We start from the raw sequence: 17,268 nt of genomic DNA on the forward strand, positions 1-17,268 counted from the left end.
GTGTGTGTTTGTGTGTGTGTGTGTGTGTGTGTGTGTGTGTGTGCTTGTATTTCTACCCTTCTTGAGACATCAACAAGGAAAAGTACCTTCCATCGTATCTAATAGAGAGCCAAATACTAGAGTCCGTGAACATTGCTCCAAAGTCTGGATTCCTGGTTGATTTAATGTGCAAAAGTAAACATTGACAGGTGCAAAGGCAGCAATATATGATCAAACAAGCCAAAGAAGGACTTGCCGAAAAAACCCGCCAGGTGAACAGCTGATTTTATGACTTCCGGGTGCTGACGTAAGACAACCTGCGTGTAACCATAGGATGAACAAATACACTATGCTACTAAGACTATAGTGGCCATTAACAGTTAGCTTCTACAGTAAAATGATGACTTTTGTCATAGTTTTGCCAAGTGAAATTCCGATTAGTATTATAATATTGCCAAAATGTTAAAGTTTTCTTTTAAAATTGTGACTTTTGTCGAGTAAAATTATGACTCTTTTCATAAAATTGCCCAAATTTGAAGCTTTTTTTTTGTAAAATTGCGACTGTTATCGAGTAAAATTCCAACTTTTATCATAAAATTGCACAAATGTTCAGTTTTTCTTGTAAAATTTTGACTTGCGTTGAGTAAAATTCCGACTTTTGTTACAACACTGCCAAAATTCCAAGTTTTTCTTGTGAAATTGTGACCTTTTTCTTGTGAAATTCGAACTAATTTTTCACAGCAAGCTTTTTTATATTTGCATGTATGTATTATTAATGTGGTAAATACACATCTTTATATATCTAGAAAGGGTGGTTCTAAAGAGGTAGGCATTTTTCTCAGGTCTCAAGAAGGTAACCAATACAAGAATGTGTGTGTGTGTGTGTGTGTGTGAGTGTGTGTGTGTGTGTTCTTGTATTACTACCCTATTTGAGACATCAACAAGGAAAAGTACCTTCCATGTGAGGACTGGTGAACAAGTTAGGACCGAAATCCTGGTCCCAATACGGAAAACCATCGCATCTAATAGAGAGCCAAATACTAGAGTCTGTGAACATTGCTCCAAAGTCTGGATTTTTTGGTTGATTTAATGTGCATACAAAAGTAAACATTGACAGGTGCAAAGGCAGTAATATGTTGTAAATACACATCTTTATATATCTAGAAAGGCTGGTTCTAAAGAGGTAGGCATTTTTCTCAGGTCTCAAGAAGGTAACCAATACAAGAATGTGTGTGTGTGTGTGTGTGTGTGTGTGTGTTCTTGTATTACTACCCTTCTTGAGACATCAACAAGGAAAAGTACCTTCCATGTGAGGACTGGTGAACAAGTTAGGACCGAAATCCTGGTCCCAATACGGAAAACCATCGCATCTAATAGAGAGCCAAATACTAGAGTCCGTGAACATTGCTCCAAAGTCTGGATTTTTTTGGTTGATTTAATGTGCATACAAAAGTAAACATCGACAGGTGCAAAGGCAGCAATATGTTGTAAATACACATCTTTATATATCTAGAAAGGCTGGTCCTAAAGAGGTAGGCATTTTTCTCAGGTCTCAAGAAGGTAAGAAATACAAGAATGTGTGTGTGTGTGTGTGTGTGTGTGTGTGTGTGTGTGTGTGTGTGTGTGTGTGTGTGTGTGTGTGTGTGTGTGTGTGTGTGTGTGTGTGTGTGTGTGTGTGTGTGTGTGTGTCACCTGACAGGGGTGTGCTACAGTAAAGTCACAAAGTGCAGATGCCTCTCCCTCAGAAGTAAGGCGGGGATGTTGAGTCTATTTGCGGGTGATGGGGGTCAGTGTGCGGGGGAGTGCCCCCTGGTGATGAGAGAGAGGACCTAGAGTGATAATACACACATAGAGTGATAATACACACTTAGAGTGATAATACACACTTAGAGTGGTAATACACACATAGAGTGATAATACACACTTAGAGTGATAATACACACTTAGAGTGATAATACACACATAGAGTGATAATACACACTTAGAGTGATAATACACACATAGAGTGATAATACACACTTAGAGTGATAATACACACTTAGAGTGATAATACACACATAGAGTGATAATACACACTTAGAGTGATAATACACACATAGAGTGATAATACACACATAGAGTGATAATACACACTTAGAGTGATAATACACACTTAGAGTGATAATACACACTTAGAGTGATAATACACACATAGAGTGATAATACACACATAGAGTGATAATACACACTTAGAGTGATAATACACACTTAGAGTGATAATACGCACTTAGAGTGATAATACACACTTAGAGTGGTAATACACACATAGAGTGATAATACACACATAGAGTGATAATACACACTTAGAGTGATAATACACACTTAGAGTGATAATACACACTTAGAGTGATAATACACACATAGAGTGATAATACACACTTAGAGTGATAATACACACTTAGAGTGATAATACACACATAGAGTGATAATACACACATAGAGTGATAATACACACTTAGAGTGATAATACACACATAGAGTGATAATACACACTTAGAGTGATAATACACACATAGAGTGATAATACACACATAGAGTGATAATACACACTTAGAGTGATAATACACACTTAGAGTGATAATACACACTTAGAGTGATAATACACACATAGAGTGATAATACACACATAGAGTGATAATACACACTTAGAGTGATAATACACACTTAGAGTGATAATACACACTTAGAGTGATAATACACACTTAGAGTGATAATACACACATAGAGTGATAATACACACTTAGAGTGATAATACACACATAGAGTGATAATACACACTTAGAGTGATAATACACACTTAGAGTGATAATACACACTTAGAGTGATAATACACACATAGAGTGATAATACACACTTAGAGTGATAATAAACACATAGAGTGATAATACACACATAGAGTGATAATACACACATAGAGTGATAATACACACATAGAGTGATAATACACACATAGAGTGATAATACACACTTAGAGTGATAATACACACTTAGAGTGATAATACACACTTAGAGTGATAATACACACATAGAGTGATAATACACACATAGAGTGATAATACACACTTAGAGTGATAATACACACTTAGAGTGATAATACACACATAGAGTGATAATACACACAAAGAGTGATAATACACACTTAGAGTGATAATACACACATAGAGTGATAATACACACATAGAGTGATAATACACACTTAGAGTGATAATACACACTTAGAGTGATAATACACACATAGAGTGATAATACACACTTAGAGTGATAATACACACATAGAGTGATAATACACACTTAGAGTGATAATACACACATAGAGTGATAATACACACTTAGAGTGATAATACACACATAGAGTGATAATACACACAAAGAGTGATAATACACACTTAGAGTGATAATACACACATAGAGTGATAATACACACTTAGAGTGATAATACACACATAGAGTGATAATACACACTTAGAGTGATAATACACACATAGAGTGATAATACACACATTATTATTACATCTGATCACAACAACAGCGATCCAAGATACAAATGTCATTGTGTGTTTGGATCCTCTGTCATCTAAAGCTGTGTTCCCCAACCTTTTTTTGCACCACCGACCGGTTTAATGTCGACATTATTTTCATGGACCAGCTTTCCACGTGTGCCAGATGAATAAAGCAAAACTAAGTGCATAAAAAATACAATTCACTGCGACGCTGAATTAGTGGCAGCACTGGGCTTGTTTCTCTGCAATGAGATCCCCAGCAGGTTGATGGGCACCTGCTGGGGATCTCATTGCAGATGGAAATCAGCTTTTGGCTACAATCTGTCACATTTATACTCGCTATGTTCATTCATGTGCTTTGTATCATGTCACAAAGTTGTAACAAAAGGCAACATCCTATAAGGAGGGTTTTTTTTAACTTTAACCTGCTAGCCAAGAACGTACAACAATTCTTCTCAACTAAAGAGGAGAAATATAATAAGAGGAAAATCTCATTCAAAACATTTGTATGCACGTACAACAATTAAAACCTTTAGTATATCAGTATGTGGAATCAATTTATGGAATGGATTACGCAAAGAAATCCAACCAATATGATTGACTTTAAAGGCCTACTGAAATGATTTTTTTTCATTTAAACGGGGATAGCAGATCCATTCTATGTGTCATACTTGATCATTTCGCGATATTGCCATATTTTTGCTGAAAGGATTTAGTAGAGAAAATCGACGATAAAGTTCGCAACTTTTGCTCGCTGATAAAAAAAAAGCCTTGCCTGTAGTGGAAGTAGCGTGACGTCACAGGAGCTAGTATTCCTCACAATTCCCCGTTGTTTACAATGGAGCGAGAGAGATTCGGACCGAGAAAGTGACGATTACCCCATTAATTTGAGCGAGGATGAAAGATTCGTGGATGAGGAACGTGAGAGTGAAGGACTAGAATGCAGTGCAGGACGTATCTTTTTTCGCTCTGACCGTAACTTAGGTACAAGCTGGCTCATTGGATTCCACACTCTCTCCTTTTTATATTGTGGATCACGGATTTGTATTTTAAACCACCTGGGATACTATATCCTCTTGAAAATGAGTCGAGAACGCAAAATGGACATTCAGTGCCTTTTATCTCCACGACAATACATCGGCGAAACGCTTTAGCTACGAGCTAACGTGATAGCATCGTGCTTTAACTGCATATAGAAACAAAAGAAATAAAGCCCTGACTGGAAGGATAGATAGAAAATCAACAATACTATTAAACCGTGGACATGTAAATACACGGTTAATGCTTTCCAGGCTGGCGAAGCTTAACAATGCTGTGCTAACGACGCCATTGAAGCTAACATAGCAACTTAGCAACCGGACCGCACAGAGCTATGCTAAAAACATTAGCTCTCCACCTACGCCAGCCAGCCCTCATCAACACCCGTGCTCACCTGCGTTCCAGCGATCGGCAGAAGGACGAAGGACTTCACCCAATGCGTTTGCCGGCCCGGAGACGTAGGAAGTCAAGGTGAGGTCGGCGGCTAGCGCGGCTAGCGCTCCAACAAAGTCCTTCTGGTTGTGTTGCTGTAGTCCGCTGCTAATACACCGATCCCACCTACAACTGTCTTCTTTGCAGCCTTCATTGTTCATTAAACAAATTGCAAAAGATGTCCAGAATACTGTGGAATTATGAAATGAAAACAGAGCTTTTTGTATAGGATTCTACGGGGTACCATAACTTCCGTTACTCGGACTTCGTCACGCGCATACGTCATCATACCGCGACGTTTCAGCCGGATATTTCCCGGGAAGTTTTAAATGTCACTTTATAAGTTAACCCGGCCGTATTGGCATGTGTTGCAATGTTAAGATTTCATCATTGATATATAAACTATCAGACTGCGTGGTCGCTAGTAGTGGCTTTCAGTAGGCCTTTAAGAGGCAGTTCAAACTACAAGTGTTCACAAAGTACACAAAACAATAGTTATGATGAACATCTTCAACCCTTCTATTTAATATTTGTTTACTTACTCTAATATATGATTGATTTATTCACTGTTCTGTTACAGAGAACAAAGGAATGGGATACAATTGCTATGGTATGAAAAGGGGTAGGATTAAATAAGCTCAGCTTCTTCCTACTCCTTTTCGGACGTGCTGAAATGAAACAACAGGAAGTATGTGATGCATGACATTGTATCGTATGCATGTTCCAAATAAACTGAAACTGGAAAGTCTATTTCTGTTTCAACGTTCCTTTTGATTATCTTCTTGTCACTATAGGACGCTGATTAACTTCACCTGCCTCTGATCTGCTCTTGATTCACTAATCAGAGAGCTTTGAAGCAGAGAGTCAACCAGCCTTCCCGGCAGGTCCATTGTTCGCTCTGCATGTTGGTTTGCCTTTGTGGCTACTTTTTAAGACTTTCTTGCTGTTCGCTTCATGCTACTGTGAACGACTCAAGCTGTATTCCGGGTTCACAGGACCACCAAGAAAGGACATTCTGGTGAGCACATCTTTGTTGTACTTTCTGTGTGCTTCTCAGCGGCAAGTCATTTTTACTTTTCTCCTTCTGTTCCTGTCTTTTGCATCCTGGGAACACAACCGTCGCTACAACGCAGCCAGCCCCAAACGCATGTGTCAGGAACAGACGCGGAAGCAGATTTGTACAACAAATTTCTGCATAAAAGTGATAATATTGATTGAAACTTTTATTAGTACATTGCACAGTACAGTACATATTCCGTACAATTCACCTCTAAATGGTAACACCCGAATAAGTTTTTCAACCTGTTTAAGTCGGGGTCCATGTTAATCAATTCATGGTAAAACAACATTCAACATTCTTGTTATGCAATGTGGCCGCTATTACTAACTAGTGAGAGGAGCGTTTGCACTCGTTTTAAAACATGAGGGCAAACAAATATAGTTGCCAATGACTGATACTTGTGGTTAGTTGTGTTTGAGTATTTTAACACCCACAAGTTAATACCTGATTGACTTGCATACAAGAGCCCACTGTTAGCTATTAGCTTCAGGCGTTAGCATGGTCAACAGCCCATAGCTATTAATATTGTGACCAAATTCGACACGCTGCGTAAAATTAGACAAATACAAATGCTCATGACCACGTTTGTACATTTCTTGGCGACTTGAACCGTAGCAGCAGTTAGCGAAACGTTAGCCTGACGTAGCGGTCGCTAGCTAACTAGCATGCGGATTAGTATTGTCATATATCATATTATAGGTGTTTATTACCCTTTGTTTGCTACATTTGTGTTGTGTTTTGCTTGATTGTAAAATATGTCTGTGGAGGAGCTGGTCTGAGAAGTACAACATGTTCATATGTTGTTAATATTCAGTGTTTTATTGTTCATAGTTAATATTTGAATCCCACTTTCTTTATTTTCATGTACATTTTGGGTGTCACAATCAGTAAAAAACTGAAAAAATGAATTCCTTTTTTTGAGGTGGTCTGTCATAACTTTTCGGACGTTGCGACTTTAGGTATTAGTGTTCCTGAAAAAAATAGAGCCAAACACACATACTGTACAGCAGGTTTTTACGGATAAATGTGTATATATCATTTATACACACATACGTATTGGCCACCCAAACCCACTTTTTTCTCTCAATGTGGCCCTCGCAGGCCTGGCCCTAACCAATCTGGCGCCCTAGGCAAGATGTTAGGTGGCGCCCCCCCACATCGGCAGTGAAGTGTATATACTCACAAGAAACCGAATAGCTTTGTCTTTGACATTTTTTTTTTTTACTTAAAGAAAGCAAATTAACAATCAGAATAGTTAACAATATAAAAAAATAATATGAATAAATAAATGAATACAAAAAATAAAAAATGAATATATGAAATACAATATTTTTTACATACATAAACACAAAATAAAACGTGTCAACAAGTTGCATAAAATAAATAAAAAATACAATATAAATAAGGCACTGCACAAAACAAGATATCAAACCAGTATGACTTTAACAACTATATTACAAAAAAAGGGGATCCTACAGAGTTCTCTATTTGTGCTTTTTAATATTGCATTAACTAGAATGACTTACAAATGACTGTACACCAGGGAGTACTGTAATTACCTAACGTTACATTATTATTGTCCATAACAATTTAGCCCCCTCCACAATATTAACCCGACGTTAAAACAGAACTAGCTATTTATTGATTAGCAATTGCCGAATCATGTAACATTAGCTTAATGCTAAAGCCAGGTTACTATCACATTCTGTAACAGACAAATAATTTCATGTAGGCTAACGTTACCTACCTGCTACCTCTGTCTTTTTCTCGTTTCTCCTCTTCTTTTCTCCTTTTTCTTCCCTGGGCACCTGACAGTTTTGGCCGTTTTGACATCTTGTGTTGATTTTTTGATGTGTTGACGTCCAAAAAGAGTCATGATACGGGAAGGGAGGGGGCGCACCGTGCCGGGGGAGGGAGGGGCGTAATGTTGTAACAAATAATATTTCTATTAAATAGGCTTTACTCTGCATTTTAATTAACGTGGGATTATTTTTTGTATTTAGAAATAATAATACCAACTTTTTTTTTTTTTCTTCAACATTTGTGGCATTGGCGTGGCGCCCCCTGATGGACGGCGCCCTTAGCATTTGCCTATACGGCCTATGCCACGGGCCGGCAATGGGCCCTCGAGTAAAAATATTTGCCAAGCTGGAGACATTTCACTTTTATTGACTGCAGATTGAATGTGTAAATGGTAGCTGCAACTAAAGATGATCTTTACAGTCCACTGGGTGTGACTCAAGATCACAATCTGTTAACCATTTATGATCCACTATGGCTGTACCATTAAAGTATAAACAACCCAAATGGTAGTTGACGGAGGAGTAGTGCTACAGAAAGTCTTGGTATCAAGTTAAAATGTTACCGTCATCATAAAGTAGCTGTCATTCAAGTGTAAAAATAACCTAACCACTACATAGTCATGCATATGAAACAATAATAAACCGTAGGAACGGGAATCGTACAAAAACTCGGGATTCAATTTGATTCTGATTCTTGGGGTGACGATTCAATTCGGAATGTATAACACGATTCTTGACTCAAACCCCACGCATACATTTTCTACCGCTTGTCCCGATTCTCACAAATGATGCTTTCAAAACAGGTTTTCAAATGACAAAAGCGCCTTTTGGCTGCTGTCGTGTAGGTTTGGAAATGGCCTTAAAATAAAAATGTAAAGTATTTCTGAAAGTTTCGAATCAATTCAAAATTGTAATAAACAAGAATTAAGAATCAGATGTGAATCCATTTTTTTCCCGCACCCCTCATTAACCTTGAACGCACCATTTAAAGGGTACTACTGGGTATCGATTCACGTAAAAAAGAGTGCAATATTTTGATACCTTTGTTGCTTGTGATGCACTCAGAGTCAAACTGCCTTGAGGTAAGGCCTGGGCAATAATTTTGACTCGGGGGGGCTACATTTAAAGAAAAAAAATGTGTCTGGGGGCCGGTATATCTATTTTTAGGAACACTAATACAAAACCTCAAAATAATGTTTGATTAAATGCTAAAAACGTTATGACAGATGGCCTTAAACGGAATGTCATTCAACATTTTCTTACTGAATGAGACACCCAGAATGTACATGAAAATAAAGAATGCAGGATTTACAATATTAACTATGAAGGATAAAACAGTGAATATTGACAACATATGAACATCACACCCCCTCTCCATCCACATATTTTACAATCAAGCGAAACACAACAAAAATGCAACAAACACAGCGAAATATGAACGCAAAGGGTAAAAAAACCCCCACCTACAATCTGATATATGTGATATATCACTAAGCTTTAGAACTTTGTTGTAAAAATCTCCTGTGGAAACGCTCCCCACCCACACTGCTTGGTGCCTCGTCTGAGCTGCTGGGACTTACATTACCATAGTAACTAATTAGACTACCATAATAACTCATTATATTACCATAGTAACTAGTATATCATGCAAAAGCGCAGATTCCAAACATTGGAATACTTAGTATAGTTGAAGACTTCCGCTCATTTGAAAGCATCACTGCACATCATAATGGCAGCTACACTTTACATCTTAAACATCTAAAAATATTATTATTTGTTATTATATGTCCGGCGGGCCAGATTGAAAAGCTTATTTTGCCCAGGTCTGGTCTAGGTAATGTCAGGGTTTCCCCTACATTTAATCGATCGTGGCGGCTTGCCACAGCAAAATAAAAGCCGCTACACCTTAAAAATTAGGGTTTATTTCTTGAAAAGAAATGAAAGTAATATATATATATATATATATATATATATATATATATATATATATATATATATATATATATATATATATATATATATATATATATATACACATAGGTTTATATATATATATATATATATATATATATATATATATATATATATATATATATATATATATATACACTACCGTTCAAAATTTTGGGGTCACATGTAAATGTCCTTATTTTTGAAGGAAAAGCACTGTACTTTTCAATGAAGATAACTTTAAACTAGTCTTAACTTTAAAGAAATACACTCTATACATTGCTAATGTGGTAAATGACTATTCTAGCTGCAAATGTCTGCTTTTTGGTGCAATATCTACGTAGGTGTATAGAGGCCCATTTCCAGCAACTATCACTCCAGTGTTCTAATGGTACAATGTGTTTGCTCATTGGCTCAGAAGGCTAATTGATGATTAGAAAACCCTTGTGCAATCATGTTCACACATCTGAAAACACTTTAGCTCGTTACAGAAGCTACAAAACGGACCTTCCGTAGAGCAGATTGAGTTTCTGGAGCATCACATTTGTGGGGTCAATTAAACGCTCAAAATGGCCAGAAAAAGAGAACTTTCATCTGAAACTCGACAGTCTATTCTTGTTCTTAGAAATGAAGGCTATTCCACTAAATTGTTTGGGTGACCCCAAACTTTTGAACGGTAGTGTATATATATATATATATATATATATATATATATATATATATATATATATATATATATATATATATACACACGCAGTCACGATCAAAAGTTTACATACACTTGTAAAGAACATCATATCATGGCTGTCTTGAGTTTCCGATAATTTCTGCAACTCTTATTTTGTTGTGATGTAGTGATTGGAGCACATACTTGTTGGTCACAAAAAACATTCTTGTAATTTGCTTCTTATATGAATTTATTATGGCTCTACTGAAAATGTGAGGGTCAAAAGTATACATACAGCAATGTTAATATTTGCTTACATGTCCCTTGGCAAGTTTACCTTCAATAAGGCGCTTTTGGTAGCCATCCACAAGCTTCTGCTGGAATTGTTGACCACTCCTCTTGACAAAATTGGTGCAGTTCAGCTAAATTTGTTGGTTTTCAGACATGGACTTGTTTCTTCAGCATTGTCCACACGTTTAAGTCAGGACTTTGGGAAGGCCATTCTAAAAACTTCATTCTAGCCTGATTTAGCCATTCCTTTACCACTTTTGAGGTGTGTTTGGGGTCATTGTCCTGTTGGAACACCCAACTGCGCCCAAGACCCAACCTCCGGGCTGAGGATTTTAGCTTGTCCTGAACAATTTGGAGGTAGTCCTCCTTTTTCATTGTCCCATTTAAAGCAGCAGTTCCATTGGCAGCAAAACAGGCCCAGAGCATAATACTACCACCACCATGCTTGACAGTAGTTATGGTGTTCCTGGGATTAAAGGCCTCACCTTTTCTCCTCCAAACATATTGCTGGGTATTGTGGCCAGACAGCTCAAGTTTTGTTTCATCTAAACAACAGAACTTATCAGTCATGTCAGATGAAACAAAAATGTAGCTGGCCGCCGAAAAACGACTGTTAACTGAAACAGTGCTGTCGAAACCAGATGTTGGGACGGCATAAGCAATACGCACGGGAATGTCTGGAGCAGAGGCAGAATGTCTACCATGTGGACACACTTTAATATCTTCCAACTGCATCGAGGGACAGAATTAAAGAGTCTCTAAACATGAGTACAGTCTCCTATAAAACCAGGAAAAGATGCTCAGTGTGTTGCTAGTGTCAGGAAGTGTTGGTGACGCAGACATGGCAGGCTTGATGCAGGAAAACATGACCTTTAATGTCAAAAATAAAATGCGGGGAAACAGGAACCAGGAACCAGGAAACTAGGAAACAAGGAGAACTGGAGACAGCAAACCGTCCACAGCAGGGCCGGCCCGTGGCATAGGCCGTATAGGCAAATGCTAAGGGCGCCGTCCATCAGGGGGCGCCACGCCAGTGCCACAAATGTTGGAGAAAAAAAAAAAAGTTGGTACTATCATTTCTAAATGCAAAAAATAATCCCACGTTAATTAAAATGCAAAGTAAAGACTATTTAATAGAAATATTATTTGTTACAACATTACGCCCCTCCCCTCCCCCAGCACGGTGCGCCCCCTCCCTTCCTGTATCATGACTCTTTTTGGACGTCACCACAAGTGTCAAAACGGCCAAAACTGTCAGGTGCCCAGGGAAGAAAAAGGAGAAAAGAAGAGGAGAAACGAGAAAAAGACAGAGGTAGCAGGTAGGTAACGTTAGCCTACATTAAATTATTTGTCTGTTACAGAATGTGATAGTAACCTGGCTTTTTAGCATTAAGCTAATGTTACATGATTCGGCAATTGCTAATCAATAAATAGCTAGTTCTGTTTTAACGTCGGGTTAATATTGTGGAGGGGGCTAAATTGTTATGGAAAATAATAATATAACGTTAGGTAATTACAGTACTCCCACCTTACATTCCTCAGGGACATTTGTATTCGATCTTTTAAGCAGGTGTTTTTTGTTTACATTGTTATTGCCTTCTGGTTAGCTAATATTTGCCCTGCAGGTAATAGTCACTTTTCCACCCCTTTATATATTAGGTATAGTTGTAAGCCTAGTTGTTAAAGTGCACATCATTAATGTTAATTAAGCAATATCACATGAGAGGGAATGCTGTTTTTTAATTTGAGCACTGCTGTGATTCGGTCTATTATGTTAGATCCACTATGGACTAGACTCTCACACTATTATGTTAGATCCACTATGGACTGGACTCTCACACTATTATGTTAGATCCACTATGGACTGGACTCTCACACTATTATGTTAGATCCACTACGGACTGGACTCTCACTATTATGTTAGATCCACTATGGACTGGACTCTCACACTATTATGTTAGATCCACTATGGACTGGACTCTCACAATATTATGTTAGATCCACTATGGACTGGACTCTCACACTATTATGTTAGATCCACTATGGACTGGACTCTCACACTATTATGTTAGATCCACTATGGACTGGACTCTCACACTATTATGTTAGATCCACTATGGACTGGACTCTCACTATTATGTTAGATCCACTATGGACTGGACTCTCACACTATTATGTTAGATCCACTATGGACTGGACTCTCACACTATTATGTTAGATCCACTATGGACTGGACTTTCACAATATTATGTTAGATCCACTATGGACTGGACTCTCACACTATTATGTTAGATCCACTATGGACTGGACTCTCACACTATTATGTTAGATCCACTATGGACTGGACTCTCACACTATTATGTTAGATCCACTATGGACTGGACTCTCACTATTATGTTAGATCCCCTATGGACTGGACTCTCACACTATTATGTTAGATCCACTATGGACTGGACTCTCACTATTATGTTAGATCCCCTATGGACTGGACTCTCACACTATTATGTTAGATCCACTATGGACTGGACTCTCACACTATTATGTTAGATCCACTATGGACTGGACTCTCACTATTATGTTAGATCCACTATGGACTGGACTCTCACACTATTATGTTAGATCCACTATGGACTGGACTCTCCCACTATTATGTTAGATCCACTATGGACTGGACTCTCACACTATTATGTTAGATCCCCTATGGACTGGACTCTCACACTATTATGTTAGATCCACTATGGACTGGACTCTCACACTATTATGTTAGATCCCCTATGGACTGGACTCTCACACTATTATGTTAGATCCACTATGGACTGGACTCTCACACTATTATGTTAGATCCCCTATGGACTGGACTCTCACAATATTATGTTAGATCCACTATGGACTGGACTCTCACTGTTATGTTAGATCCACTATGGACTGGACTCTCACACTATTATGTTAGATCCACTACGGACTGGACTCTCACTATTATGTTAGATCCACTATGGACTGGACTCTCACACTATTATGTTAGATCCACTATGGACTGGACTCTCACAATATTATGTTAGATCCACTATGGACTGGACTCTCACACTATTATGTTAGATCCACTATGGACTGGACTCTCACACTATTATGTTAGATCCACTATGGACTGGACTCTCACACTATTATGTTAGATCCACTATGGACTGGACTCTCACTATTATGTTAGATCCACTATGGACTGGACTCTCACACTATTATGTTAGATCCACTATGGACTGGACTCTCACACTATTATGTTAGATCCACTATGGACTGGACTCTCACAATATTATGTTAGATCCACTATGGACTGGACTCTCACACTATTATGTTAGATCCACTATGGACTGGACTCTCACACTATTATGTTAGATTCACTATGGACTGGACTCTCACACTATTATGTTAGATCCACTATGGACTGGACTCTCACAATATTATGTTAGATCCACTATGGACTGGACTCTCACACTATTATGTTAGATCCACTATGGACTGGACTCTCACACTATTATGTTAGATCCACTATGGACTGGACTCTCACACTATTATGTTAGATCCACTATGGACTGGACTCTCACACTATTATGTTAGATCCACTATGGACTGGACTCTCACACTATTATGTTAGATCCACTATGGACTGGACTCACACACTATTATGTTAGATCCACTATGGACTGGACTCTCACACTATTATGTTAGATCCACTATGGACTGGACTCTCACTATTATGTTAGATCCACTATGGACTGAACTCTCACTATTATGTTAGATCCACTATGGACTGGACTCTCACACTATTATGTTAGATCCACTATGGACTGGACTTTCACAATATTATGCTAGACCCACTCGACGTCCATTGCATCCGGTCTACCCTATAGGGGAGGGGGGGTCACCCACATCTGTGGTCCTCTCCAAGGTTTCTCATAATCATTCACATTGACATCCCACAGGGTTGTGAGTTTTTCCTTGCCCTTATGTGGCATCTGAACCGATGATGTTGTGGCTTGTGCAGCCCTTTGAGACACTTGTGATTTAGGGCTACATAAATAAACATTGATTGATTGATTGAATAGTCCAGACTGAATCAACAGCGCCCCTGCTGGTTGCAGCCAAGTCTTGCATTCTATTAACTTTGAGAGCTTCTATTAATATTGATCACTTTTCTCCTGCAAGTGTTGTAAATAGAGCCGGGCCAAGTTATTATGATGTTGGAGAGTGTGTGTGCTTCACTTTCCCCGACTGAATGTGTGTGTGTGTGTGTGTGTTGTTTGGGCACACACACACACACACACACACACACACACACACACACACACACACACACACACACACACACACACACACACACACACACACACACACACACACACACACACACACACACACACACACACACACACACACACACACACACACACACACACACTAATCCCTGTTGACTTTCAAGGGACACCATTTGGAACTAAGGAGATTCTGTTAACTACTTCCTCCGCCTTTCTTCTCCTTCCTTTTAAAACATCATTACAGTCCGAAGAATAATTGAAGCGTTCTTGTTTATCTCCATTGTGTTTATCGGAGTTCTGAAGCTCCCTGTGCTCGCACGGATAAATTGTCTCTTTTGCTCCACTTATTTTTTTTTTGTGTGTGTCATGGATTAAGTGGATTAAAAGTCAGTAAGAGAGGGAATGACGGGCTTGGAAGGAAGCAGAAGGAAAAGCAGAGATAATGTGGACAAACACGGAGGACAACAAGAGAGGACCCGGAAAGTATTCACGGTGCTTCACTGTTTGTTATGATAAAGACTTATTCCAAAATGGAAAAAAAAAAATATTTTGTCCAAGAAATTCTACAGAAAATACCCAATAATGACAACCTTAATTTAAAAAAAAATATTTTTAATGCAAATTATTTCATAAAAAAACAAGTATTCACAGCCTTTGCTCAATACTTTGTTGATGCACCTATAATTATGTATATATTATAACACTAACTTTAGTATGCTTAAAGGCCTACTGAAAGCCACTACTAGCGACCACGCAGTCTGATAGTTTATATATCAATGATGAAATCTTAACATTGCAACACATGCCAATACGGCCGGGTTAACTTATAAAGTGACTTTTAAAATTTCCCGGGAAATATCCGGCTGAAACATCGCGGTATGATGACGTATGCGCGTGACGAAGTCCGAGTAACGGAAGTTATGGTACCCCGTAGAATCCTATACAAAAAGCTCTGTTTTCATTTCATAATTCCACAGTATTCTGGACATCTTTTGCAATTTGTTTAATGAACAATGAAGGCTGCAAAGAAGACAGTTTTAGGTGGGATCGGTGTATTAGCAGCGGACTACAGCAACACAACCAGGAGGACTTTGTTGGAGCGCTAGCCGCGCTAGCCGCCGACCTCACCTTGACTTCCTACGTCTCCGGGCCGCCAAACGCATCGGGTGAAGTCCTTCGTCCTTCCGCCGATCGCTGGAACGCAGGTGAGCACGGGTGTTGATGAGCAAATGAGGGCTGGCTGGCGTAGGTGGAGAGCTAATGTTTTTAGCATAGCTCTGTGCGGTCCGGTTGCTAAGTTGCTAAGTTAGCTTCAATGGCGTCGTTAGCACAGCATTGTTAACCTTCACCAGCCTGGAAAGCATTAACCGTGTATTTACATGTCCACGGTTTAATAGTATTGTTGATTTTCTATCTATCCTTCCAGTCAGGGGTTTATTTTTTTGTTTCTATATGCAGTTAAAGCACGATGCTATCACGTTAGCTCGTAGCTAAAGCATTTTGCCGATGTATTGTCGTGGAGATAAAAGGCACTGAATGTCCATTTGGCGTTCTGGACTCTCATTTTCAAGAGGATATAGTATCCCAGGTGGTTTAAAATACAAATCCGTGATCCACAATAGAAAAAGGAGAGAGTGTGGAATCCAATGAGCCAGCTTGTACCTAAGTTACGGTCAGAGCGAAAAAAGATACGTCCATCGCTGTCTCTCAAGTCCTTCACTGTAACGTTCCTCATCTACGAATCTTTCATCCTCGCTCAAATTAATGGGGTAATCGTCACTTTCTCGGTCCGAATCTCTCTCGCTCCATTGTAAACAACGGGGAATTGTGAGGAATACTAGCTCCTGTGACGTCACGCTACTTCCGCTACAGGCAAGGCTTTTTTTTATCAGCGAGCAAACGTTGCGAACTTTATCGTCGATTTTCTCTACTAAATCATTTCAGCAAAAATATGGCAATATCGCGAAATGATCAAGTATGACACGTAGAATGGATCTGCTATTCCCATTTAAATTTAAAAAAATCATTTCAGTAGGCCTTTAAAGTCTGTTGCTTTAGTTATTAGCTATTGTGCTCAAGTTAGACTTTTCTAATCCATGCAAGGACAAAACTTCTTGTCTGAGGGGTGGAATCAGCCACAGATGTTATCTTTGTTTTAGTCCGCTAACAGCCAAGGACTTCAACGACCTCAGCGAAGATA

The sequence above is a fragment of the Entelurus aequoreus genome, linkage group LG04, assembly GCF_033978785.1.
Source record: "Entelurus aequoreus isolate RoL-2023_Sb linkage group LG04, RoL_Eaeq_v1.1, whole genome shotgun sequence".
Lineage (NCBI taxonomy): Eukaryota > Metazoa > Chordata > Actinopteri > Syngnathiformes > Syngnathidae > Entelurus > Entelurus aequoreus.